Below are 27,695 nucleotides of genomic sequence, written 5' to 3'. Positions count from 1 at the left end.
GGAGATGGATGGACCAATTTGTGACATAATTTGGAGATAGAAAAAACAATGTTTGGCTATGGATTGAATGAGAAGAATGAGGAAAAGAGAGAATTAACAATGACTCCTGGGTGTGTGACATGAGGAAATGGATGGGTCATTTATGGAGATGAGGAAGATGGCAGGGGTGGGGGTCATGGGAGGATGACCAGTTTTGTGGGGTAAATAGGAACCTTTCAAACCTTTCATGGACTTGAAGGCACATCACTAATTAACCTCTTAAAAATCCCCTTTTCAGCTAAACAGTTGTCTACTTAATAAAATAAACGTATTTTTCTTTGTCCATACTGGATCATAGTTGACTGTGTAAAGATAGTCATTAAAAAAATCTCTCCCTTTTTAATTTTGTGACTCTTTGCCAACTTTTCTTCCCTACCCAATAGTGTATCTTTGGCTCATTTAATTTAAAGAATATATTTTGTCTAACTTTCTGCACTTGTGAACAAAACTTTATGTTTTGTCACCCCCAATTGTATGTCTTCTAGATCTCACGCTTTTATTTTTCAGTACATAGCCACCAATCATACTTAGACTTACATTTTTACATTTTAAATGGCCATTTTCCTTCATTCAATAGAAAAGAAGTACAAAGAAAGGGACAAAAGTCTTTAGTGTAAGCAATTTGATGAAGATATTTCCAGAGGAACTAAGAGGATAATTCAGGGTGAAAACTACTCTGGAAAATACACAATTTCTATTTTTTAAAATATGAGTTGTCAAGGAAAGTTTCATAAATCATTGGTTAATATTTGAAGACAAATATGGAATTAGACAGAAATGCTTTCCCCAGAAATATCCCAACTGTTCCCAACACAGCCTCAGAGTCTCACTTTCATTCAGGATCTGGATTGAACAATAGTCATTTTAGGACAGTGTTCCCCCATGCCAAGATTTTTGTGGCTGGGAAAGTCAAGAGAGAAATTTAGACCAGTCTTATTCTACTAGTTGCATAATTTTCAGTACTAGTTTAGTAATCACACTGGAAGATAACAGCAGAATATTTCTAATTCAGAATTCCTCAGCCAATGATCATTTGGAATTTAATATTAGAATTTCCTCTGGACACCCCCTAAATTTTCATAAATCTATATTTTTCTGGCTTTTTGTGGCTATCACTTGTCTGAACCTGGTGGTCTTGATACGTACACATTTTTATAATCAAAAAACAAATCAGAACTTTACTGAGGCTGAAACCTTGCTGATGAGGCTTATATCTAAGAAAGAAAATAAGCACTTTGTTGAAAGTTCAGCATTCCCTGACCCCTAACTCTCTTTCCCATTTTTATATGGAAAAGCAGAATGGCAATAGTTTTTGTTAGGTGGAATATTAATGCTCCCCCTTGATGTGAGCTTGGTATTTGGAACATGGAGACCAGATCTTTGGTTTTAGGTTTGAAATTTACTCTGTGACCAGTTGGTTCATATCTTGACTTTGGGACTGTATTCCCTTTTTCCCTGGGATGGTGGTGAAGGGCTGCTGTAGGGCTTAATTTGTAATTTGTAAAATGCTTTGAAGAATAAAAGGACTTCATTGAAATAATAAACATTTTTATAACTACAACATCTATATTTGTAAGCAAACTGTTAACACAATTAAGGCTGTTTACACATCAAAAATAAAGACTTGGCCATGTTCCAGCTGATTTAATAAATGTAGATAGCTAAAAGACATACTTCATTACAGAAAATGGACCTTTTTTTTTTTTTCTGGAGAAAGAGATACTCCTGAACAGACCAGTTTCCCTGTCCATTCAAATGAACTGAACAACTGTTAACTGTTCACTTTTATTTTGTAGGTGCAATTCTACAAGGGTAGCAAGTGGTTTTAGTTGTTTGTTTCTTAAAGAAAGTAGGCACTTCTACTGACAATGGTAAGTGTTGGCAAGGATTAGGGTTACCTGGCAAAATGCAGGAGGCTCTGTTAAATTTGAATTTTAGATAAATAGGCATAATGTTTTGGTGTATGCATGTGCCATGCAGCAGTGTAATGGAGAAATAAATTGTAGTATATTCTACGATACAGTACTATACAGCAGTGAGGATAGACAAACTGCAACTGTATGCAACGATGGGGCTGAATTTCAGAAGCACAATATTGAAGGAAGGTAACAGTCACAAAGAGTGCATACTGGATTATCCCATTTATATGAAATACGAAAAGAGACAAAACGAAGCCATGGGGTTAGGTCAGCTTAGTGGTTACTCTCAGTAGGCTGTGACTGGGAGGAGGCCCTGGGGTGCTGGTCATGTTCTGTTTCATGATCTGGGTGCAAGTTACATGTGTCTCTTCATTTTATGAAAATTCATTGGGTGTTATACTTATGATCTCTGAACTTTTCTTTATGTATGTGATTTCTGAATACAATTTACAAGAAAAGAGAAAAGTAGCATGCTTTAACCTACTTTAACAAATTTCTTAAATTTAAAAAGTTTCCAGAGAGAAATTTGAGAAAGTAAAAAATGACAAATATTCATATAGTTTGCATTTATTTCTATATATGAATATTCTATGAAATTAAGATATCTATTTAAGCTTAAGGTTATGTTTAGATGATTATTTGTTCCTAAAAAATACTTCAAATGCATAAAAACTAATAATTTGGCTTTAATTATTTGTTCATATACTAAATAATTTTTTACTCAGTGGGGACTGCATGAAACAATGATTAACAGATGTGATCACAAATATTAAGTGAATTCTGTTTTTAAAAAATTACTTGGGTAAGAATAATATAAATGGATTAATAATGAATTCAAAGCAAATAATTATTTAAAAAGAGGGAGAAAATATCAACATTTATTTAAAATTGAAAAGCTTCCAAATAACTTAACGACTTCTACTGATGAGAAGGTACACCCTTTATCATAAACACAGAGAAATGACTAGTGATTTTTAAAATTGACTTGACCAGTAAAAATTCACACACACACACACACAATCTACCAAATATACATAAAATAAATATATATAAATATACAGGTCCACAATGAAAGACTTAATGTTCTAGTCATTGAAAAAATATATATGATGAAGATGGGAAAGTTTTTTCAGATGAAGAATGGTTTATCTTGGTTATGATACAATTAGTAATGTAGTGTTGTCCTTAACTGATGTTTGGATTTATTGTTTACAATGCACATGCAAGGTGTGATGATTCAGTAAAGTGGTTGATTTTAAAAATAAACACCCGAAAACTGATACATTACAGCTTATGTTCACTTCGGAAAATAACACTCATTTCGGAGTCTAAAGTCCAGTTGGCTGTTGAGATGGTTACACTGAGTTATAGTCACTGACTTGTCCACCTTTTGTTAGTGTGTGATGGAGCCTACCACATCACTGTTCAGCTTTCAGGCCTTTTCCAGGTGTATGATCTTATAATTCTGACTTCCTTGATGCTTCTTTATTTGAAGGAGACATGAATAGTCACCATTTCCAAATGAGAAATGTTTATAAAAGATCGAAGAGTGGGTTTCCCTGGTGGCGCAGTGGTTGGGGGTCCGCCTGCTGATGCAGGGGACGCGGGTTCGTGCCCCGGTTCAGGAGGATCCCACATGCCGCGGAGAGGCTGGGCCCGTGAGCCATGGCCGCTGAGCCTGTGCGTCTGGAGCCTGTGCTCTGCAATAGGAGAGCCCACAACAGTGAGAGGCCCGTGTACCACAAAAAAAAAAAAAAAAAAAAAAAAGATCAAAGAGCGTCCACGATGCCCCAAACCAGATGGCTGCAGTTTCTGGAAAGTAGTCAGGTAGAATGGTATTATGAAACACATACCCAGGCTTTGAAAACAGACAGACCTGTTTGTGAATCTCAGTTAAGGTGCTAACTAATTACCTTTGCAGTTTAATTAACCTCTCTAAGCCTCCTTTTTCTCCTCCTTAAAATGGGAACAATAGCATTTTATGCTATATAGGTGATATTGTGTATAATAAAGACAATAAACAGTGAAAAGCATTTAATATGGTGCCTGTTATGAGGAAGACACTAAATACAATAAGCAGTAGATTAAGAAAACCAACAGAACAATAGCTTGTTTAGTTCTGAAATCCTTAGACCTTCCTCTTGTTGGTAGTTTTAGCTGTAGACATCATTATACTCTTGGTCAAGTAGAGGGTATATTTTACAAACAGGTTTACAAAAATAGAACATAAATTTGCTGGTACCAAGCTCTAAACACATTCACACAGTGTGGCAAACAGCATCTTGCTTTCATTTACTTACACGTGGCCAGCTGGAGCTAGGGCTGAAAGCCTTGCCTCTTGGGGTTGAACTCCATAAGATAAAAGAGTCAAACTGAAGTGGCATCTTAACTATCTTGGCCAGGTCTGTCTGTGGGTGACCTTGTCTATGGTCTTTCAAGTTTGTCTCATTTCTGACCTTCTCAAGATCTGCCTTTAGAATGAACCTATATGTAGGGACATGCATATATGTGTATGTCAATATTAATTAGTCTGAGGGCAGGAAATTCAAAGATGGTGGGTCTCATATACACCAGGTAGCAGAACTGCAGTGGTGCATGAAGCAGGAATGGTGTTCTGTGGAGATTTCATCCCCGCCTTGCATCCAGGGCACTGACTGTACTGTCAATTCCAGCCTTCTTAGAAATGAAGTAAGAATCTGTTGATTAAAACTGGCGGTTCCTCAGTGCTTGTAGAGCAACAGTTCCTGTCATAGTCAGAGAATTTAATGGACCCCTGCCCCCACTCTGTGGCTTGTACTTTCAATATCTGTTGCTTGAGAAGATACAAAATGGCAAAAAAGTACAGCAAATTTAGTGACATTTTATGAATGTGTATTTTATGTGTAATAAGCATTGACTCAACTCTGTGTAACAATTGACATTTCCAAATCTAGGCTTAACTCCTTTCCCTAAAAGAGCTGAATAAAGTTAGAGTTTTTTTTTTTTCTTTTTTAACAACCATTGGGAGTGTTCTTGATTTGTACTAATGTAACCAAAGGGCACATCTTGTTGTTTTTCTTAAAATAAGGTAACAATAACCTGGTAGGTGAATTCAGTCTTCCTTTGAGAAGACAGAAAGCTGCTTTTAAATATAAGGTTTTTCTCACACTAAACAATGCCCTCCCTGCCTTTCCACTACAAGCTTCTGGTACTCTTTGCCTGAATATAAGGGTGTGTCACACACCTTTGTCCACTTCAAAAAGAAAAGCATATTGCCTCTATTGGGGTACGTATCAGTCAGGATTGGCTTCATCATGTTGCAGTAACAAACATCTCCCAAATGTTAATGGCCTAAACCACAAAGGTTTGTTTCTCACTTACATTACACGTTCAGTGCAGATAGCCAAGGGGTTGTGCGCATTCTCTCAGAGACCCAGGGTGGCTAAGCAGCTACCACCTTGAATTACAGGCCGCCGTGCCACATGGAATAGAGAACTTGAGTCTTGCAACAAGTCAGTATTCTGTCCTGGAAGTGACCCATGTCATTTCTGCTCTCTACTCATTGACCAAAATCAATCACATGGCCTCACCCAATCACGTGGGAGCTAGGAAGTACAATTCTCCCCTGAACCTGGGAGACTGATCACTCTGATGAACAGCACCAATGGCCACCACAACATTCTGAATAAATATTTGGTGACTAATTTACTTCCTTTCCTCAGAAAGAGCTCATGGATCTTTCTTACTTCCAGTTGGATTCTCTTTTATTTCTCTTCTTGAGGACTTAGAGATAAAAAATAGGCCCTATACCATAGTATCAAGAATGCATTTTGTTTTTCAATCTGTTGTTTTCTTCAACTTTATTTTCCTTGCGTTACTTATTCCACTCCTGGGACTTTCAACCTGTTATGTTCCCTCCTAGCTTTGACCATACTCTGAAAACCTGAGACTGAAACTTACAGGGCTCCTGACCAACATGGGAAAAAGCGTTTGCTTGGCTCCCTTTCTAGGGCCTGCCTTGTGTCACACTTTTTTCCCTCCCAGATGTTCTTACATTAGTATTACGAGATTCCTGAGCTTTTCTGAGAAAGCCCCACATTCTTTCCCCCCTCCTCTACTGAACTTTCAACTCCAGAATCTCTTAGGCCTTGTAAAGGTATTTGTGCTGAGAAAATCACAACCCTGGTTAGAGTCAGTTCTCTCTTCCAGTAAAAATAGTAGGTTTCATGAAAGAAGGAGCTTTGCTGAAAGACGGTTCTAGCTGCTTCCTACATTGCATCTGTTCAGAGTTAATGCCCATGTTGTATAGCTTTAGTAACCATTATGTTGGTTCAGGCCAAAGCTGCAGTAATATAAGTTATCTACTCAGATATTAAAAATCGTAGCTGCTAAGAAGAACTGTACAAAACTAGCTTCTTCCAAAGTGAAAAGGTTTTGTATTTTTTTAAAAACAGACACATTGCTTATAATCAAACCCTTTAAAAACGTTGGTGTATATTTAACAGATTTAAACTTTCCCATGATGAGATAGTTCACTCTGAGGTAAAACAGATAGATATGTTTATCCAAACATGGGTATAGCCTTACTTCCAAGCCCTTCCCTTAGACCCATCTATAGAGATATATACAGCTATAGAAATGTCTTTGCAACAGAAAAATGCAATGGAAAATAAACCAGACCATGCCTTGCATTGAAAGCAAGTGATGTGATATATTGTAGGGCAGGCAATTTTAAACACTTCTGTTAGGTCAGGCTAATTTTCTAGCCTAAGATTAGAATCCAAACAAGGCTACACCAATGTATGTGGATCTCTATACGAAACACATGTGAATAACATTATTTTTTGGAGAGATTATGGGCAGGCCCTCTCTTGTAAATATAATTACTTGGGATTATCGTTCAATTCCTGGCACTGTCGGTGAGGCTTAGGAGCTTTCCAGGGAATGGCAGTTTTTGCTCTCCTTGTGTCATAGCTCCATTTTGACCAAGAATGACAGTCCGTGAAGCAAGCAGGATTGTTTTTTTCCCTGCCCGGTGCGAGATGCTTCCTGTAACAAGAGCAGCATGGAAACTCCTTCCCAGAGAAGAAAAAGTGATAGAACATGAGAAAAAAAATTCAAGTGACAAAAAATTGAATAGAACAGGCTTTTTACAAGTGTGTTTGCTTTGGTTCCACAAGGTGGCGGTAAATCCGTTCCTAAGTAGCCATCTGCTTGGGAGAATAATGAAGCCACTCAGTGGCTGAGTAGTTACTGTGTGTGCTGCAGGAATTGATGCTGTTGAAACCAGAGGAAAGGCATTTAAAGCCTGGGTGAGTGTTGTTCACGAGAATCTACCTCTGCAAACTGCTTCCTTAACTCTCAGGAGAGAAGTGAATCAGAGGAAGAAAAGAGCAGCCTGACTTCAGAGAGTGAGGTTCTGCCAGCCACCAAGATGAGGACCACAGGACTTGCTTTCTCTTTACTATTGTCGTGACGTTTTCTTTAAGTTAGATAATTAGCAAGCCATCTGTTGGCCTTCAAGGTTGAAGATACAGTCTATAACTGAATGAGGAATTGGGCAAAAAGAAATTCAGAAGCACTGTCCTTAGAGCAAGCGGTCATAGAATGACCGAATGACACTAACATTAGTTCGTTTAGATTTTTACCTGGAAAGATAAATTCATTTAGAAGTTGAAAGGAGTGTACTCATATAGTTAAATTTGTACTTCTTAAAATGTCAACCTTTTAGTCTGGATCAGTAGATTAGAATGATTGCTTCAAAGCCATTCTTTCTGATGCTATTAATGCTGGAATAAGAACATGCAAGATTTAGATTAGATACAGGAAGTTTCTAAACTTGGAAATTTAAGTCCCTTTTCAGTAGGTTTAACCAAATTAGATGATTCCATATGAATTATTTAGGACCCTCCTAATCCTTTATCTGGATCCCTATCTCTCCGCTGAAGGGGAGGATCAGCCACTTGGGAGCACATGTTGGGCTACTCAGCACAAATGTCAACAAACATTGATTGAACAACCACTGTTCAATTCAGGCCCTGAAACTCAAGGATGAGAGAGGCACATTGTCTGCTCTTAAGGAAAGAAAGTCCCCTTCTTCTCCATCTCTTTGCAAAAATTGGTTAGTAGTCCTGTTTATGACCTTTGTTTTCATATAAAACTTGAGAGCACAGTTGATTAAGAATTGATCTGAAGTTTCCATTGGGTTCCTGAATAGGCATTTAGCTGTGCAGCTAGTCCTAGGTGGGTCTTTCTCCTGGCCGTTACATAGCTAGTGGAATAAGAGTTTTCATTAACTTTCCTTGGCAAGGGCTACAAAATAGTTTTATTTTCCTCTCTGATCATAGGACAACCGATAGCTAGTAAGTAGTACTTTCTTGGGACAAAGTGAGGAAATAAAGTCTAATATTTAATATGAGCTTTACATTCTTTGAAGACCTTCTTTCTAGTGAGCTCAGTCTGCTTCTTATAATGACTATCTCAAGGCATAAAACACAAAGAAGTGCTATGGTCCCCATTTTACAGATGGGGAGACTGAGGCAACAGCAAATTAGCTCATCTGTTGGGGATAAAGTTCATAATGGGGTACTGTGGTATGTTGTATAGCATACGGCCTCTGTTTGACTAGAAATTTTTTTTTTGTACATTAGGGAAAGGTGTACCTCCCTGGGCAGATGTAGCCCCATGGGTACCTAGCTTGGTAAAAGGAGCATGGACTAGATTTCAATTCCTATTCACCTCCTTGGTTGAGTACCTTTGTGCAGTACATAACTTGTACATCTCTGTGCCATTCCTGTCCCTGTTACCACTTCATACTTGGGAATTAGACTCTTCAATGATTTGGCCAGAAAATTTAGCATTGGAAAATCCAGGAACATGGCAGATGTGTAGATGAGTATTTGTTCAATGAATGGATTAAGTCAGGCATTCCATCACGTGGGCCTGGTCACCTGGTACCATTGTATCACCATAGCCATGGAGCTCCCTACAAGGGCATGTTTAGAGCAGAGGTAGAGGTCAGGGTTAGGCATGGTTCTCAATTGAGTGCCTCTTCTTCCTAAGAATGTTATATTCCTTTGGAAGTACTTGCTCCTAATTCTTATGCAAAAGAGGAATAAAATCACTAAGACCACTTGTCATTTCCTTGGAGCTGACCACATATCTATAAGTAGGTGGGGCATCCTGCATGGGAGGTGGGAAGAGGAAACCACCAACGGCCCTCCTCCTTCCATGCCCACAGGAGTCTTGGGCAAGAAAGCGTGGTGGAGGGTCATCTTAGGGTTCTATTAGACAGACTGAAATTTATGAATGGACCTGGACCTACTGATGGGAGCCCTCAGGGCGATAGGGCTTCAAATGCTTCTTCCCTTCCATCAGGGGTCAGAGAGATTGTTTAGTAAGCAGTTAGAAAAAAAATGGATTCTTTTGTTCAAGGGCTTGAATAGCACCCTGTCATCTCAGCCATCTCTCAGATGGAATGGAGAGTATCAAGCCTGAAGCTTCCTTATTTAGAATTATAATCATTGGAGCAACAGAGTTTCCTCTTCCTCTTGCATCTTCTATCACACCCTGCTTGTTAGGCTAGGCAGGTCAGAGTAGGTTCTTGATTAATACCTAAAGGTTGCTGATAATGGCCAGCTTGGTCTAGACGGGGTGTGAGCCTGGGACAGGTCAGGTAGCAGATAACCCTCAGAGAACTCCTCTTTGCAAATGGCAGAATTAGGGCACCTTTTGCGTTGTAAGTTATTTTCACAATGCAACTGTGAAAATGAAATTTTCCTGCGTTGAAAAAGAGATCCTCCCCGACCTCTTGGGCAGCTCAAGTATTATATCTGGATCCTTTAGGTCCTCAAACAAATATGATTTCTCTGTGTTCTTAATTTCCGTATTTTGAACAAATTTTTCAACTGGTTGCCTTATTTAATTGCTTGGTTGTTTATGTATTAATCATTTGGGTGGGGCAAGGTGAGTGAACAGGTGGGAATGCCCTAATAAAAGGATTCTCTGACTTTCAAGAAACTCTACCTTAGCAGGCATGCAGCAAGATGCCTGACTCTGCCCTGACTTCTGAATTCTGACACACAGAATTTTTACTGCATGTACGGTTTACCCACCGGTCAATAGATTCCTGCTGCTATAAAGATTTTACAGCTGCCCAGTGACAATATGATGTTGAGGCCTGGAGAGAAGCATGGGCATTAAAGAATGTCTCCAGATGAGGAGGTGTACTCATGGGGGCAACCCCCGACCAGCTGAGGGGGGTGTCTGCTGGGGAATGTTACTTAAAGCTGAACTTTGCCTCGTGAAAAACAGAAAGATGCCTATTGTTATGGCAATGTTTCCAAGTAGGTATTGTTTCTTTTTCCTCAATAGGAATAACATTTCTAAGCATAATTTTGACTAGTGTTCCTTCAGGAGCAATGCTGGGAAAGATCACTTACTTATCTTCTAGCTTCTCGAGAGTTCCTAAGCTTTGTACCAGCTCCGGAGAAATTAGTACCTGAATTGTGGTCAGTTGATATAATGACATATTAGTCTGATGGTTGCCCACATGAAAGCAATACCAAATTGTGTATTTATTTTGCTAGGAACTTTGACTCTTTTCTGAGTGAACCTTTATAAATTTTAGAGGAGAGTACCTGTTTTTTTGCTCTGAATTAAAAAAAATCTTTTTAATTTCAGTTTTTAGCATACCATTAGGCACATAGAAAGAGCTATAACTGCAGAATGAATAAACAAATGAGTGAATGGAATGGCGGCCAGTGCTTTCAGGGTACACTAAGCATTTTCCTGCATGTGAGATAGGCTGGGACCTGGGATCCTTTACCAGAGTGCTTGCACCTGGACAAACGTCTCCTCCAGCATCAGAGTATGAAGAAATTATAAGAGACCAAAAATAACCGCACGCATGTGCAGTTGGGGCAAATTATGAACAGCAAGATACAAAAAGGCCAAAACCCAGCTGCCACTTCTGAGGCACCAAGAGCGAAAGCAGGGTCCTGCACATGATCCCTGCACAGAGCACCACCAAGGGGGTGGCAGGCCACTTAAGCCATGCCTCCTGAGCCACCCACCGATCCGCCCTCACCCCATTTAAGGGACCAGCTTAGCCTCCCCATCATCCTCCCCGCCCCACCCTGCTGCAGCATGAGTCCTAGTAAAGCCTTGCCTGAATTCCTCATCTCTTATCAATTTCTACTGATTAAAGAGTCCAAGGACCTGGGTGGGTATCAAACAGGGGCTGCTGCATTATTGTCAAGTCTCCTCAAAACCATAGCCTCACTGATTTGGAGAAATCATTGAGCCATGAAAATGCTGCTGGTGACCCAAGTTTCCAGTGATCACTGGTGTTTCCATAGTCATCCCTTCCTTTGTTTATACATCCAAACACATAGAAATCACAAACCAGTACACTGAAGTGTTCTCCTCTTGTCCCATGAAACCCAAGGAGAAAAGATTTAAAAAGAGGGGCACATAGTTCAGAATTTTTTGGTTAGACCCCTTTTTTGGTTCTCTGCTTTCTCTCAGGCCTGTGCATGTGGACCAGTGTGAATTTGCATGGTTACCTGCAGACATAGTGCTCTAAACTTGGCCAAGCATTGATATTACTCACCAAACTCATGAGGTAACAAGGCCAAATTTCTGGATTGTGGATTTAGCCTCAGTAATTTATAGTCACACCACAAATGCCCAGTTGGGATGTCAAGTCCTGTGGCCACACTCATGTTAGTGGCATTCCTCCTTGAGGATCTAGTTTGTGCTGTCCTATTTCAAACTTGTGTATTCTTTCACCACTAATTATATAACCTCAACAACTTCTGTTTGTTCCCTGCTTTGAAAAAATATAGTGATTTATAATATCGGTTATTATATGCACACTTTATAATGTGCAATGGACCATTCAACACAGAAATTGTGAGACTCATTCATTCATTCATTTACTATTCTGAACACCTAGCACAGTGCCTGGCAGGCAGGAGTCAATCAATACATATGTGTGAGTGAATGAGAGAAAATTGCATGTAATATCCAGTTTTTGAAAAACATGACAAAGCTGTGAGAAGTTTTTTTGTTTTGTTTTGTTTTATTGAAATATAGTTGATTTACAGTGTTGTGTCAGTTTCTGTTGTACAGCAAGGTGATTATATATATACATATATATATACGTATATGCATATATATACATTCTTTTTCAGATTCTTTTCCTTTATAGTTTATTACAAGATATTGAATATACAATAGGACCTTGTTGCTATCTATTTTATATATAATAGTCTGTATCTGCTAATCCCAAACTCCTAATTTATCCCTTCCCTCTCCCCTTCCCCTCTGGTAACCATAAATTTGTTTTCTATATCTGTGAGTCTGTTTCTGTTCTGTAAATGAGCTCATTTGTATCATTTTTTAGATTCCACATATAAGTGCTATCATAAAATATTTGTCTTTCTCGGTCTGACTTACTTCACTTAGTATGATAATCTCTAGGTCCATCCGTGTTGCTGCAAATGGCATTATTTCATTCTTTTTATGGCTGAGTAATATTCCATTTTATATATGTATCACATCTTCTTTATGCATTCATCTGTTGATGGACATTTAGGTTGTTTCCATGTCTTGGCTATTGTAAATAGTGCTGCTGTGAACACTCGGGTGCATGTGTCTTTTCGAATTAGAGTTTTCTCTGGATATATGCCCAGGAGTGGGATTGGTGGATCATATGGTAACTTTGTTTTTAGTTTTTAAAGGAACCTCCATACTGTTTTCCATAGTGGCTCCACCAATTTATATTCCCACCAACAGTGTAGAAGGGTTACCTTTTGTGAGAAGTTTTTATTTATTTATTTTTAACATCTTTATTGGAGTATAATTGCTTTACAATGGTGTGTTAGTTTCTGCTGTATAACAAAGTGAATCAGTTATACATATACACATATCCCCATATCTCCTCCCTCTTGCATCTCCCTCCCACCCTCCCTATCCCACCCCTCTAGGTGGTCACAAAGCACCGAGCTGATCTCCTTGTGCTATGTGGCTGCTTCCCACTAGCTATCTATTTTACATTTGGTAGTATATATAAGTCCATGCCACTCTCTCACTTTGTCCCAGCTTACCCTTCCCCCTCCCCGTGTCCTCAAGTCCATTCTCTACGTCTACATGTTTATTCCTGTCCTGCCCCTAGGTTCTTCAGAACCATTTTTTTTTTTGGATTCCATATATATGTGTTAGCATATGGTGTTTGTTTTTCTCTTTCTGACTTACTTCACTCTGTATGACAGACTCTAAGTCCATCCACCTCACAACAAATGACTCAATTTCGTTTCTTTTTATGGCTGAGTAATATTCCATTGTATATATGTGCCACATCTTCATCTGTTGATGGACACTTACATTGCTTCCTTGTCCTGGCTGTTGTAAATAGAGCTGCAATGAACATTGTGGTACATGACTCTTTTTGAATTATGGTTTTCTCAGGGTATATACCCAGTAGTGGGATTGCTGGGTCGTATGGTAGTTCTATTTTTAGTTTTTTAAGGAACCTCCATACTGTTCTCCATAGTCGCTGTATCAATTTACATTCCTACCAACAGTGCAAGAGGGTTCCCTTTTCTTCACACTCTCTCCAGCATATATTGTTTGTAGATTTTTTGATGACGGCCACCTCATTGTAGTTTTGATTTGCATTTCTCTAATGATTAGTGATGTTGAGGATCCTTTCATGTGTTTGTTGGCAATCTGTATATCTTCTTTGGAGAAATGTCTATTTAGGTATGAGAAGTTTTTAATGCACAAAACATATAAGGTTTAATCCCAAGTACAATTTTAAACGCTTTACCTATATTAGCACATTTAATCCTCATAACAGTCCCTAGAGGAGCTTTTCATGGTCATCCCCACCTTATAAATGAACACATAGGGTAACTGGACACACGTGAATGTGGAGGAGGTTGTGAAAATCAGTGAGTGGCAGAACTGAGGTTTGAACCCAGGCATCCTGTGCCCAGAGATTGTGCCTGTAACCACGATCCCACCATGCCTCTCGAGTTGTGATGCTGCCGATGTTCTTAGGTGCCCAGGAGGAGCGTGATATAAAGTTCAATTCATTAAAAAAAGAAGAGATAAGGTCTTTGCTCCAAGTTTATTCCATACTTGAAGCAAATGTTTGCGATTTCATTTAGGAGTTAGGGAGGGAAATTGGAATCCAGCAAGGTACACATCAATGTACTGAAATCTTATCTCTGCTGATTTCCTACCTCGTATTTCATGTTGCACATAAAATACCTCTGGACTTCTTTGTCCTCAGAAACTCTCACAAAGGGCAGTTGATTTAATGACGTCAATTGATCAATCTTTGTACCGTAGTCTTATCACAAATGTTACAAAACTATTTTTATTGTGTTTCCTTTTGAGTAGCTATCGAGACAGTCCAGATCCACAGCCAATTCTCATTTCTATGAAACTTCCTCAGCATATGGTGGGTGTTCACGTCTAGACAGTCTGCCCTTAAAACTAAACTTGAAGATAAAGGACGATGAATCTGGATCGTGGATTCAGTTCCATAAGCACCTCCTGTGTTCTCTTTTTTATTTGTAATTTTTGATTATGCTTATTAATTATGAAAGTAATACATAATTGTCACAAATGAAAGAATGTGAAGATATATAAAGAAAAAGTTAATACTTCCTCAACACAGGTGCACACACACACACACTCACACATGGACATTTCTCTCCCTCCTAGCATACACAATTGTAACAGCCAAGTATTTATCTTTCACATTTACCCCTATCCTAGTGAAAACATATACAAATATAGATACATATATTATTAAACACAGTGTGCATTTTTTTTACAGTTTAATAGACTTCATTTTTTAGAGCAGTTTTAGGTTCATAACAAAATTGATTGGAAGGTACAGAGATTCACCATATATCCCCGTCTCCACACATGCATAGCCTCCTCCATTATCAACATCCCCCACCAGAGTGGTCCCTTTGTTACAATTGATGAGCCTACATGCAATGCATTTTTTTTTTTTTTTGCATATGTTTACTTTTGCTTTGCTTTTGTTTTCTTGGCAGTTTGTGTGTGTTTGGGCCAAAGGGCTGAGCATCTATCTCAGTCTTTGTAGCAAAGGGTGAGCCAGCATTGGGTCAGCTGGGAGAAAGCCATTGATATCTGCTTTCAGGTCACACCTTACACGAAGCTTTACAGTTCCCTGTGAGTATTCGGAGCTTTTCCAGAGTCACATGCCCTGTGGAGTGGTGCACCTGTTTGAAACAAGCTGTGTGGCGCTGATTTCCATGGGAGGTCAGCAGCTTCTCACCCTCACCCTCCTGCTTCTTGGTGTCACAAGGCTGATTTCATCTCAAAAGCAGCTGTCTTTGCTGCAACTTAATAACTCTTAATTTCCTGGAGAGGGACCAACACATTTTTTTTTATTTTTTATTTTTATTTTTTGCTTTATAACAAATTTAATCAGTTATACATATACACATATCCCCATATCTCCTCCCTCTTGCATCTCCCTCCCACCCTCCCTATCCCACCCCTCCAGGCGGTCACAAAGCACCGAGCTGATCTCCCTGTGCTATGCGGTTGCTTCCCACTAGCTATCTACCTTACGATTGGTAGTGTATATATGTCCATGCCGCTCTTTCACTTTGTCACAGCTTACCCTTCCCCCTCCCCATATCCTCAAGTCCATTCTCTAGTAGGTCTCTGTCTTTATTCCTGTCTTACCCCTATGTTCTTCATGACATTTTTTTTCTTAAATTCCATATATATGTGTCAGCATACAGTATTTGGCTTTCTCTTTCTGACTTACTTCACTCTGTATGACAGACTCTAGGTCCATCCACCTCATTACAAAGAGCTCAATTTCGTTTCTTTTTATGGCTGAGTAATATTCCATTGTATATATGTGCCACATCTTCCTTACCCATTCATCCGATGATGGACACTTAGGTTGTTTCCATCTCCGGGCTATTGTAAATAAGGCTGCTATGAACATTTTGGTACATGTCTCTTTTTGAATTATGGTTTTCTCAGGGTATATGCCCATTAGTGGGATTGCTGGGTCATATGGTAGTTCTATTTGTAGATTTTTAAGGAACCTCCATACCGTTCTCCATAGCGGCTGTACCAATTCACATTCCCACCAGCAGTGCAAGAGTGTTCCCTTTTTTCCACACCCTCTCCAGCATTTATTGTTTCTAGATTTTTTGATGATGGCCATTCTGACTGGTGTGAGATGATATCTCATTGTAGTTTTGATTTGCATTTCTCTAATGAGTAAAGATGTTGAGCATCCTTTCATGTGTTTGTTGGCAGTCTGTATATCTTCTGTTGAGAAATGTCTATTTAGGTCTTCTGCCCATTTTTGGATTGGGTTGTTTGTTTTTTTGTTATTGAGCTGCATGAGCTGCTTCTAAATTTTGGAGATTAATCCTTTGTCAGTTGCTTCATTTGCAAATATTTTCTCCCATTCTGAGGGTTGTCTTTTGGTCTTGTTTATGGTTCCCTTTGCTGTGCAAAAGCTTTTAAGTTTCATTAGGTCCCATGTGTTTATTTTTGTCTTTATTTCCATTTCTCTAGGAGGTGGGTCAAAAAGGATCTTGCTGTGATTTATGTCATAGAGTGTTCTGCCTATGTTTTCCTCTAAGAGTTTGATAGTGTCTGGCCTTACATTTAGGTCTTTAATCCATTTTGAGCTTATTTTTGTGTATGGTGTTAGGGAGTGATCTAATCTCATACTTTTACATGTCCCTATCCAGTTTTCCCAGCACCACTTATTGAAGAGACTGTCCTTTCTCCACTGTACATTCCTGCCTCCTTTATCAAAGATAAGGTGACCATATGTCCGTGGGTTTATCTCTGGGCTTTCTATACTGTTCCATTGATCTATCTTTCTGTTTTTGTGCCAGTACCATACTGTGCTGATTACTGTAGCTTTGTAGTATAGTCTGAAGTCAGGGAGCCTGATTCCTCCAGCTCCATTTTTCGTTCTCAAGATTGCTTTGGCTATTCGGGGTCTTTTGTGTTTCCATACAAATTGTGAAATTTTTTGTTCTAGTTCTGTGAAAAATGCCAGTGGTAGTTTGATAGGGATTGCATTGAATCTGTAGATTGCTTTGGGTAGTAGAGTCAGTTTCACAATGTTGATTCTTCCAATCCAAGAACATTGTACATCTCTCCATCTATTTGTATCATCTTTAATTTCTTTCATCAGTGTCTTATAATTTTCTGCATACAGGTCTTTTGTCTCCTTAGGTAGGTTTATTCCTAGATATTTTATTCTTTTTGTTGCAATGGTAAATGGGAGTGTTTCCTTGATTTCACTTTCAGATTTTTCATCATTAGTATATAGGAATGCCAGAGATTTCTGTGCATTAATTTTGTATCCTGCAACTTTACCAAATTCATTGATTAGCTCTAGTAGTTTTCTGGTAGCATCTTTAGGATTCTCTATGTATAGTATCATGTAATCTGCAAACAGTGACAGCTTTACTTCTTCTTTTCCGATTTGGATTCCTTTTATTTCCTTTTCTTCTCTGATTGCTGTGGCTAAAACTTCCAAAACTATGTTGAATAAGAGTGGTGAGAGTGGGCAGCCTTGTCTTGTTCCTGATCTTAGTGGAAATGGTTTCAGTTTTTCACCATTGAGGACGATGCTGGCTGTGGGTTTGTCATATATGGACTTTATTATGTTGAAGAAAGTTCCCTCTATGCCTACTTTCTGCAGGGTTTTTATCATAAATGGGTGTTGAATTTTGTCGAAAGCTTTCTCTGCATCTATTGAGATGATCATATGGTTTTTCTCCTTCAATTTGTTAATATGGTGTATCACGTTGATTGATTTGCGTATATTGAAGAATCCTTGCATTCCTGGAATAAACCCCACTTGATCATGGTGTATGATCCTTTTAATGTGCTGTTGGATTCTGTTTGCTAGTATTTTGTTGAGGATTTTTGCATCTATGTTCATCAGTGATATTGGCCTGTAGTTTTCTTTCTTTGTGACATCCTTGTCTGGTTTTGGTATCAAGGTGATGGTGGCCTCGTAGAATGAGTTTGGGAGTGTTCCTCCCTCTGCTATATTTTGGAAGAGTTTGAGAAGGATAGGTGTTAGCTCTTCTCTGAATGCTTGATAGAATTCGCCTGTGAAGCCATCTGGTCCTGGGCTTTTGTTTGTTGGAAGATTTTTTATCACAGTTTCAATTTCAGTGCTTGTGATTGGTCTGTTCATATTTTCTATTTCTTCCTGATTCAGTCTTGGCAGGTTGTGCATTTCTAAGAATTTGTCCATTTCTTCCAGGTTGTCCATTTTATTGGCATAGAGTTGCTTGTAGTAATCTCTCATGATCTTTTGTATTTCTGCAGTGTCAGTTGTTACTTCTCCTTTTTCATTTCTAATTCTATTGATTTGAGTCTTCTCCTTTTTTTCTTGATGAGTCTGGCTAATAGTTTATCAATTTTTTTTATCTTCTCAAAGAACCAGCTTTTAGTTTTATTGATCTGTGCTATCGTTTCCTTCATTTCTTTTTCATTTATTTCTGATCTGATTTTTATGATTTCTTTCCTTCTGCTAACTTTGGGACATTTTTGTTCTTCTTTCTCTTATTGCTTTAGGTGCAAGGTTAGGTTGTTTATTCAAGATGTTTCCTGTTTCTTAATGTGGGATTGTATTGCTATAAACTTCCCTCTTAGAACTGCTTTTGCTGCATCCCATAGGTTTTGGGTTGTCATGTCTCCATTGTCATTTGTTTCTAGGTATTTTTAAATTTCCTCTTTGATTTCTTCAGTGATTACTTCGTTATTAAGTAGTGTATTGTTTAGCCTCCATGTGTTTGTATTTTTTACAGCTCTTTTCCTGTAATTGATGTCTAGTCTCATAGCATTGTGGTCGGAAAAGATACTTGATACAATTTCAATTTTCTTAAATTTACCAAGGCTTGATTTGTGACCCAGGATATGATCTATCCTGGAGAATGTTCCATGAGCACTTGAGAAAAATGTGTATTCTGTTGTTTTTGGATGGAATGTCCTATAAATATCAATTAAGTCCATCTTGTTTAATGTATCATTTAAAGCTTGTGTTTCCTTATTTATTTTCATTTTGGATGATCTGTCCATTGGTGAAAGTGGGGTGTTAAAGTCCCCTACTATGATTGTGTTACTGTCGATTTCTCCTTTTATGGCTGTTAGTATTTGCCTTACGTATTGAGGTGCTCCTATGTTGGGTGCATAAATATTTACAATTGTTATATCTTCTTCTTGGATCAATCCCTTGATCATTATGTAGTGTCCTTCTTTGTCTCTTCTAGTAGTCTTTATTTTAAAGTCTATTTTGTCTAATATGAGAATTGCTACTCCAGCTTTCTTTTGGTTTCCATTTGCATGGAATATCTTTTTCCATCCCCTTACTTTCAGTCTGTATGTGTCTCTAGGTCTGAAGTGGGTCTCTTGTAGACAGCATATATATGGGTCTTGTTTTTGTATCCATTCAGCCAATCTTTGTCTTTTGGTGGGAGCATTTAGTCCATTTACATTTAAGGTAATTATCAATATGTATGTTCCTATTCCCATTTTCTTAATTGTTTTGGGTTCGTTATTGTAGGTCTTTTCCTTCTGTTGTGTTTCTTGCCTAGAGAAGTTCCTTTAGCATTTGTTGTAAAGCTGGTTTGGTGGTGCTGAACTCTCTCAGCTTTTGCTTGTCTGGAAATGTTTTAATTTCTCCATCAAATCTGAATGAGATCCTTGCTGGGTAGAGTAATCTTGGTTGCAGGTTCTTCTCCTTCATCACTTTAATTATGTCCTGCCACTCCCTTCTGGCTTGTAGAGTTTCTGCTGAGAGATCAGCTGTTATCCTGATGGGGATTCCCTTGTGTGTTATTGGTTGTTTTTGCCTTGCTGCTTTTAATATGATTTCTTTGTGTTTAATTTTTGACAGTTTGATTAATATGTGTCTTGGTGTATTTCTCCTTGGATTTATTCTGTATGGGACTCTCTGTGCCTCCTGGACTTGATTAACTATTTCCTTTCCCATATTAGGGAAGTTTTCAACTATAATCTCTTCAAATATTTTCTCAGTCCCTTTCTTTTTCTCTTCTTCTTCTGGAACCCCTATAATTCGAATGTTGGTGCATTTAATGTTGTCCCAGAGGTCTCTGAGACTGTCCTCTGTTCTTTTCATTCTTTTTTCTTTATTTTGCTCTGCAGCAGTTATTTCCACTATTTTATCTTCCACCTCATTTATCCGTTCTTCTGCCTCAGTTATTCTGCTATTGATTCCATCTAGAGTATTTTTTATTTCATTTATTGTGTTTTTAATCGATGCTTGATTCATCTTTAGTTCTTCTAGGTCCTTGTTAACTGTTTCTTGCATTTTGTCTATTCTATTTCCAAGATTTTGGATCTTGGAAATAGAATCTTGGATCATCTTTACCATCATTATTCTGAATTCTTTTTCAGGTAGACTGCCTATTACCTCTTCATTTGTTAGGTCTGGTGGGTTTTTATCTTGCTCCTTCTCCTGCTGTGTGTTTTTCTGTCTTCTCATTTTGCTTATGTTACTGTGTTTGGGGTCTCCTTTTTGCAGGCTGCAGGTTCGTAGTTCCCGTTGTTTTTGGTGTCTGTCCCCAGTGGCTAAGGTTGGTTTAGTGGGTTGTGTAGGCTTCCTGGTGGAGGGGACTAGTGCCTGTGTTCTGGTGGATGAGGCTGGATCTTGTCTTTCTGGTGGGCAGGTCCACGTCTGGTGGTGTGTTTTGGGGTGTCTGCGGACTTTTTATGATTTTAGGCAGCCTCTCTGCTAATGGGTGGCGTTGTGTTCCTGTCTTGCTAGTTGTTTGGCATAGGGTGTCCAGCACTGTAGCTTGCTGGTCGTTGAGTGAAGCTGGGTGCTGGTGTTGAGATGGAGATCTCTGGAAGATTTTCGCCGTTTGATATTATGTGGGGCTGGGAGGTCTCTTGTGGACCAGTGTCCTGAAGTTGGCTCTCCCACCTCAGAGGCACAGCACTGACTCCTGGCTCCTCAATTTGGGATGATTTGTTGTCTATTCATGTATTCCACAGATGCAGGGTACATCAAGTTGATTGTGGAGCTTTAATCCGCTGCTTCTGAGGCTGCTGGGAGAGGTTTCCCTTTCTCTTCTTTGTTCTCACAGCTCCTGGGTCTCAGCTTTGGATTTGGCCCCGCCTCTGCGTGTAGGTCGCCGGAGGGCGTCTGTTCTTCGCTCAGACAGGACAGGGTTAAAGGAGCAGCCTCTTCGGGGACTCTGGCTCACTCAGGCCTGGGGGGAGGGAGGGGCACGGAGTGCGGGGCGAGCCTGCAGCGGCAGAGGCCGGCGTGACGTTGCACCAGCCCGAGGCGCGCCGTGCGTTCTCTCAGGGAAGCCGCCCCTGGATCCCGGGACCCCGGCAGTGGCGGGCTGCACAGGCTCCCGGAAGGGCGGTGTGGACAGTGACCTGCGCTCGCACACAGGCTTCTTGGCGGCGGCAGCAGCAGCCCCAGTGTCCCACGCCCGTCTCTGGGCTCCGCGCTTTCAGCCGCGACTCGCGCCCGTCTGTGGAGCTCCTTTAAGCAGCGCTCTTAATCCCCTCTCCTCGCGCACCAGGAAACCAAGAGGGAAGAAAAAGTCTCTTGCCTCTTCGGCAGCTCCAGAGTTTTCCCGGACTCCCTCCCGGCTAGCTGTGGCACATTAGCCCCCTTCAGGCTGAGTTCTCGCCGCCAGCCCCAGTCCTCTCCCTGCGCTCTGACCGAAGCCCGAGCCTCATCTTCCAGCGCCGCCCGCCCTGGCGGGCGAGCAGACAAGCCTCTCTGGTGAGTGCCGGTTGGCACCTATCCTCTGTGTGGGACTCTCTCCGCTTTGCCCTACCCAGATACGTGGGGAGTTTCTTGCCTTTTGGGAGGTCTGGGATCTTCTGCCAGCGTTCAGTAGGTGTTCTGTAGGAGTTGTTCCACGTGTAGCTGTATTTCTGGTGTATCTGTGGGGAGGAAGGTGATCTCCGCGTCTTACTCTTCCGCCATCTTCCCCGGAAGTCCATGCAATGTATTTTTTAACATAACAATATTTGCCAATATTTGACCATTTTGACCTATAAGATTGGTAATTTCATACGGTTCAATATACTAGCAGGTCCATTGATATAGATTGCAATAATAATTTAAAATAAATGCATAGATGCACAAAATTCCATCATGGTTATTTAACCATTCCTCATGGACAGTCAGGTTGTTTCCAGTTTTTGAGAGCACAGCAATACTGCGGTAAACGTCCTTCATTGTCTCTCTCTCTCTCTTTTTCAAACAATTGTTTACAGCTACATCTCACTTTCTTAGAACATAACTTGGCACATGGAAGGTGCTCAATAAACATTTGTTAAATGACTAAATGAATGAAGGGGCTCTGATGCTGTCATGCCAGCTGTGTGACTCTGAGGCCACTCATCTGATTTACTAACTTGCCATTGGATGGGACCATGGGTTCTCCACAGTCCTTCTTATTCTTCTTCCGTCCTCCTGCCATTCACTTCTACCAGTGGCAGCCAGCGAGAGCTTTTTTTTTTTTTTTTTATCATACTCAGAGCTTCCTTTTTATTTCCTTAAAAAAAAGCTTTGTTGAGATATAATCCACATACCATACAATTCACTCATTTGAAGTGAATGATTCTGTAGGTTTTTAGCATATTCACAGATATGTGCCACAATTAGCACAATTTTAGAACATTTTCATCACCTCAAAAAGAAATTTCATAGCTTTTATCTATCTCCACTCTATCCCTCCTCCCTCTCCATCCATCCTCACCCAGCCCTAAGAAACCACTAGTCTATTCTCTGTCTCTATTTTGTCTCTACAGATTTCCCCATTCTGGACATTTTTTATGAATTAAGTCATATCATATGTGATCTTTTGTGATTGGTTTCTTTCACTTAGCATAATGTTTTCAAGGCTCATCTATGTTGTAGTGTGTATCAGTAATTTATTTCTTTCTATGCTGAATAATATTCCATTGTACGGATATACCTCATTTTATTTATCCATTTATCAGTTAATGGATATTTGAGTTGTTTCTACTTTTGGCCATTATGAATAATGTTATAAACATTCATGTACATGCTTTTGTGTGGCTGTATGTTTTTTTCTTTTGGGTATATACCTGGGAATGAAATTTCAGGGTTATATGGTAACTCCATGTTTAAGTTTTAGAGGAACTGCTAGACTATTTTCTAAAACACCATTTTATATTCTCACCACAAGTGTATGAGGGTTCCAATTCCTCCACATGTTTTTTTTTCCTCTTCTGGCCCATCCCATTACTGTCCAAGCTAGCTTGATTATGATATTTTTATAGTAGCTTTCTGAAAGCTCCAGAACATAGAGGATGCAAAATAGCATAGTGGTATGGACTCTAAAGACAAAAACCTTGTTTGAATCTAGCTTTGAGACTTTGGGAAGTTATGTATCCTCATTGTGTCTCAGTTTCCTCATCTATAAAGTCAATTCCTCCACATCTTTGCCAACATTTATTGTTATCTGACTTTTTATTCTAGCCATCCTAGTAGGTGTGAAGTGATAGCTAATTTTGATTTTGATTCTCAGTTCCTTAGTGACTAATAATGTTGAGCACCTTTTTATGTGCTTCTTGGTCATTTGTATATCTACCTTGGAAAAACGTGAATTAACCCTATTTTACCTGGGTTATTAGTCTTTTTATTCTTGAGTTGTAAGGGTTCTTTATATATTCTGGGTACTATCCTTTATCAGGTATACACAGGTTCCTTTTTACTGAAGTTCTCCTTGTGGTATTCCCCACTTTCTTCAACTCACCCTACTTGCTCTTGGGTGATGCGCCCACAAGACATAGAGGGAACCAGGAAGAAAGAGCTCCCTGTGTAAAAGTGTACAGTCTGCATGTCTTCAGCTGGCATTCAGGAGCATGTGTGCATATCTCCTCATCCTAATAGATCCTAGATTAATAAAGCCAGAACTGGTCTTTTTTGAAAATCACCTCATTGCAGAGAGCTGCTTATTGAGTAGTGGATTAATGTCCAAACCTCTTAGCTAATTAGTGTGGACCACAAATCACCCTTATGTAATTAGACTTGACAGTCAAATGAGAAGTCAAAGCAAATGTTTCAACTGAGTGTCTGCCCCTTAGAACCTTTGAGACAGCTGGACCGGCTGTTTTGTGTCTTCTCTAGTACAGTGCTGATAACTTCATGTTATGAGTAATATTTTCTGTTTTGCACAGTCAATTACTTCATGGAAAAATCCAAGGATGCTTTATATATTAAGGTTATTTTCTCAAGTCCTAAATGGAGATTTGATCTTGAATGATTGGATTTCATTCCGGAATGAGATATTTGTGGATTTCTCTGATGGGAAAAGTCAGAGTAGTTAAAAAGAAGACAAAACAAGTAGGACATATTAGTGGGGTAACTGTTAAGTTGCAAATGGAGAAAATAAAAATCACTACCCTAAAATCCCTCCCAATATTCCTTTGAAATCCTCTTAATAGATAGGTTATATCTAAATTGGTATCTGAAGCTGTTACTCCAAGGACATTCCTTTGGATAGATGCCTAACATTTGTCCTTTTATATAACTGTCTTTCATTACAAGAACAGATTGTGTAATGGTAATGGGTAAATGATAAATTTGGTTGTAATCACCAGCTGTTCAGAAACTGAGATATTCAGTCTGTGGCAAAATGAATATTTGCTTTTAATCTTGGTGACTTTAAAACCACCCTTTCTAAAGAAGACTGACAAAAAAGATAGTCTTTTTAAAAACTGAGATATAATTGAAATATAATATTGTGTAAGTTTAAGGTGTACAGTGTGATGATTTGATACATTTATGTACTACAATATGATGATGACTGAGTGTGTTGGCTAAAACCTCTATCACATGAAATAGTTTTCATTTTCTTTTGTGGTGAGAACACTTAAGATCTAGTCTTTTTTTTAATTTTAGGATTTTATTTATTTTATTATACAACAGGTTCTTATCAGTTGTCCATTTTATACATATTAGTGTATACATGTCAATCCTAATCTCCCAATTCAACACCCCACCACCCCACCCCCACCACTTTCCCCCCTTGGTGTCCATACGTTTGTTCTCTACATCTGTGTCTCTATTTCTGCCCTGCAAACCAGTTCATCTGTACCATTTTTCTAGGTTCCACATATATGAGTTAATATACGATATTTGTTTTTCTCTTTCTGACTTACTTCCCTCTGTATGACAGTCTCTAGATCCATCCACATCTCTACAAATGACCTAATTTCGTTCCTTTTTATGGCTGAGTAATATTCCATTGTATATATGTACCACATCTTATTTATCCATTTGTCTGTTGATGGGCATTTAGCTTTCTTCCATGACCTGGCTATTGTAAATAGTGCTGCAATGAATATTGTGGTACATGACTCTTTTTGAATTATGATTTTCACTGGGTATATGCCCAGTAGTGGGATTGCTGGGTCACATGGTAATTCTATTTTTAGTTTTATAAGGAACCTCTATACTGTTCTCCTTAGTGATTGTATCAATTTACATTCCCACCAACAGTGTGAAAGGGTTCCCTTTTCTCCACATCCTCTCCAGCATTTGTTGTTAGTAGATTTTCTGATGATGCCCATTCTAACTGCTATGAGATGATACCTCATTATAGTTTTGATTTGCATTTGTCTAATAATTAGTGATGTTGGGCAGCTTTTCATGTGCCTTGTGGCCATTTGTATGTTTTCTTTGGATAAATACCTGTTTAGGTCTTCTGCCCAATTTTTGATTGGGTTGTCTATTTTTTAATATTGACCTGCATGGGCTGTTTATATATATGGGAGACTAATCCTTTGTCCTTTGATTTGTTTACAAATATTTTCTCCAATTCAGAGGGTTGTCTTTTTGTCTTGTTTGTAGTTTTCTTTGCTTTGCAAAAGCTTTTAAGTTTCATTAGGTCCCATTTGCTTATTCTTGTTTTTATTTCCATTACTCTAGGAGGTGGATAAAAAAGATCTTGCTGTGATTTATGTCAAAGAGCGTTCTTCTTTTGTTTTCCTCTAAGTGTTTTATAGTGTCTGGTCTTACATTTAGGTCTGTAATGCATTTTGAGTTTATTTTTGTGTATGGTGTTAGGGACTGCTCTACTTTCATTCTTTTACACGTAGCTGTCCAGTTTTCCCAGCACCACTTATTGAAGAGACTGTCTTTTCTTCATTGTATATCCTTGCTTCCTTTGTCATAGATTAGTTGACCATAGGTATGTGGGTTTATCTCTGGGCTTTCTATCCCATTCCACTGATCTATATTTCAGTTTTTTTGCCAGTACCATATTGTCTTGATTACTGTAGCTTTGTAGGATAGTCTGAAGTAAGGGAGTCTGATTCCTCCAGTTTTGTTTTTTTCCCTCAAGACTGCCTTGGCTGTTTAGGGTCTTTTGTGTCTCCATACAAATTTTAGGATTTTTTTTGTTCTAGGTCTGTAAAAAATGCCATTGGTAATTTGATAAGGATTGCATTGAATCTGTAGATTGCTTTGGGTAGTATAGTCATTTTCACAATATTAATTCTTCCAATTCAAGAACACGGTATATCTCTCCATCTGTTGGTATCATCCTTAATTTCTTTCATCAGTGTCTTATAATTTTCGGCATATAGGTCTTTGGTCTCCCTAGGTAGGTTTATTCCTAGGTATTTTATTCGTTTTGTTGCAATGGTAAATAGGAGTGTTTCCTTAATTTCTCTTTCAGATTTTTCATCATTAGTGTATAGGAATGGAAGAGATTTCTGTGCATTAATTTTGTATCCTGCAACTTTACTAAATTCACTGATTAGCTCTAGTAGTTTTCTGGTGGCATCTTCAGGATTCTCTGGCCATTTGTATGGTATCATGTCATCTGCAAACAATGACAGTCTTACTTCTTCTTTTCCAATTTGTATTCCTTTTATTTCTTTTTCTTTTCTGATTGCCATGCCTAGGGCTTCCAAATCTATGTTGAATGATAGTGGTGAGAGAGGACATCCTTGTCTTGTTCCTGATCTTAGAGGAAATGCTTTCAGTTTTTCACCATTGAGAACGATGTTGGCTGTGGGTTTGTCGTATATGGCCTTTATTATGTTGAGGTAGGTTCCCTCTATGCCCACTTTCTGGAGAGTTTTTATCTTAAATGGGTTTTGAATTTTGTCAAAAGCTTTTTCTGCATCTATTGAGATGGTCATATGGTTCTTATTCTTCAATGTGTTAGTATGGTGTATCACATTGATTGATTTGCATATATTGAAGAATTCTTGCATCCCTGGGATAAATCCCACTTGATCTTGGTGTATGATCCTTTTAATGTGCTTTTGGATTCTGTTTGCTAGTATTTTGTTGAGGATTTTTGCATCTATATTCATCAGTGATATTGGTCTGTAATTTTCTTTTTTTGTAGTATCTTTGTCTGGTTTTGATATCAGGCTGATAGTGGCCTCATAGAATGAGTTTGGGAGTGTTCCTTCCTCTGCATTTTTTGGAAGAGTTTGAGATGGATGGGTGTTAGCTTTTCTCTAAATGTTTGATAGAATTCACCTGTGAAGTCATCTGATCCTGGACTTTTGTTTGTTGGAAGATTTTTAATCACAGTTTCAATTTCAGTGCTTGTGATTGGTCTGTTCATATTTTCTATTTCTTCCTGGTTTAGTCTTGGAAAGTTATACCTTTCTAAGAATTTGTCCATTTCTTCCAGGTTGTCCATTTTATTGTCATAGAATTGC

Source organism: Hyperoodon ampullatus (genome assembly GCF_949752795.1).
Source record: "Hyperoodon ampullatus genome assembly, chromosome: 6".
NCBI classification, from domain to species: Eukaryota; Metazoa; Chordata; class Mammalia; order Artiodactyla; family Ziphiidae; genus Hyperoodon; species Hyperoodon ampullatus.
This window is presented reverse-complemented; position numbering follows the sequence as displayed.